This window comes from Pundamilia nyererei, unplaced genomic scaffold, assembly GCF_000239375.1.
Source record: "Pundamilia nyererei isolate P.nyererei 1_Seehausen unplaced genomic scaffold, PunNye1.0 scaffold00141, whole genome shotgun sequence".
Taxonomy (NCBI): Eukaryota; Metazoa; Chordata; class Actinopteri; order Cichliformes; family Cichlidae; genus Pundamilia; species Pundamilia nyererei.
Genome location: NW_005187542.1, coordinates 761197 through 763439, shown reverse-complemented (window position 1 = coordinate 763439; position 2243 = coordinate 761197).

Here is a 2243-nt window from a genome sequence, read left to right as displayed (position 1 = left end):
GTGAACCAATTGGATGAAAAGCTTCAGTGCTTCATGAAGCTTCATCTGCCCATCACTAATGTGCGGGCTGTGTGCAGGCAGGAGTGGTAGTAGGAGGACCCAATGTGCAGACACTCAGAGGTGGAACGTGAACTCAAAACAGCTTTAATGCTGAACTCAAAGGGCAACAAAACTAGGAATATAAAATGCACTTACGCCGACAGAACACACAGCTAGATTGGGGTAGATCACGACACCAACAAGCTGAAACACAAGGCTTAAATACACAGAGGGAGCAATCAGGGAATGAGTAACAGGGGGGAAACACAGCTGGGGCAAATCAGGCCTAACGAAATAGGGGAAGCAAAACCAGATACATTAACATCAGACATGGGCCTTCAAAATAAAACAGGAAACAACACAGATTGAACTAAAGACACAGACTCACACGCAGGCACTGCAACAGAAGGAACCGAGACGTAAACCATAAGACAGAACACAGACAAAGAAACCAAAGACTAGAAATGATAAATGATATAATAAACTCAAACCTCTGGGTCAAAGACCCAGGCATCCTAACAGTTTTGGAGACGCTATGACCCAGTTGTGTAGCCATTTCAATTTGGCCCTTGTCAGACTTACTCAAATCAATTCATCCACTTGCCCATTTGTTCTTGTTTGCAGAGACGGGTCTTCCAGCAGAATCTGCATGAATATGAAGATACTTCTTAAGTTTCATGTCTTATTCCATGTTTGTTTAACAATGCCTGGTGACTCTTTGCCATGAACTCTGTGCCGTTGTCTGACCTGATACACTTTACCTTCCCGTGTGGGGCTGTATCGGCCAAAAAGATTTCAGTTGCTTGCATTGTTTCACTTTTGTTGTAAACAATAATGCATATCTGTGTCCATCTCGTGATTCTGGATCTATCGGCCCTGCTAGATCCGTATGTACCAGCTCGAGAGGTTTCTCGGCTCTTCTGTCAGGGTTTCTATTCCTAGACTGGACAAATTTTCCCTGGATACACACCTCACAGTTCAAACTTTGGTTGTCTGTTTTCCCCTTGATTTTCATACCTTCAACCACATTTTGTAACTTCAGAATGTCACTATGATTGCAATGTCCCAAAATTTCGTGCCATGTCTGCACATTAAGACAATTACTACACTTCTCATCATACTCACTTACAGTTTCAAGGTAATAAAGTCTGTTGTGCTCATGGATGTAGAACTATGTACCGTCTCTGTGTTGAAGGACGTTTCTTCTTTTCTTAAAGATGATAGTAGCTCCATTCGCGGTGGCTGCTCTCACAGAGAAGATATTCTGTGGAAATGAGGGAATGTATAGAGCGTCTTTCAGTGTTGTTTTACACTGTCTCCGTCGGCTGTCAATCAAGCACACCTCTGCTTCTCCTCTGCCTTCAGTTACTCCTTTACACCTGGTGCCATCAGCTAATTCCACACAGTGTGTTCCCGGTTGGAAGTCGTCATTAAATTTCTTGAATGCTGTTTTATCATTCAGGATGTGTGATGTTGCGGCAGTATCCACCATCAGGCCTTTGGTCCTGATGTCCTGTTGCTGTTGAGGTTCCGTGTAGTCATTGCTCATCCGGAAGACATAGGTGTCGTCGCTCTCTGCGTTGCCGCCCTCCTCCGAGGCTGTGCGCGCTTCATCATTCCGTTGTCGTCTCCTGCAAGTCGACTCTCGATGAGTATTGCTTCTACAGTAACCGCACCTCTGTTTATAGCAGCATGCTCTGGCCTTGTGTCCCTGCTGGCCACACTTAAAACAGACTATGTCTGACATATCTGTCCTGTGGTCAGTAGCAGCTGCTGCGGGTCTCGGGCTAGGTTGCACTCTCGCCTTCATGATGTTATCCTCTTGTTCCACTAATAATAATAATAATAATAATGGATTGGATTTATATAGCACTTTTCAAGGCACCCAAAGCGCTTTACAATTCCACTATTCCACTAAGTGCATTTTCTCAGTGTCCTCATAGCTGTGGAGTTTTGTTTTAAATTCTGCAAACTTGATTTCTGATTAACTTTGCGTAATGTGAACAGAAAAAGGTTTAAATGCTTCTGGTAAACCTTTTAATGCCATCGCTACAAGCAGACCATCACTAAGTGTCTCTCCAGCATTTCTCAGGGCTGTAATAAATGTCTCTGCGTATGATGTACTCCGTGAGTTTCTCACTGCTTGCTTTCTTCAGAGAAGTTAGTTCAGTATAAAGACTGATAATTCTTGGTTTACCTTTTCC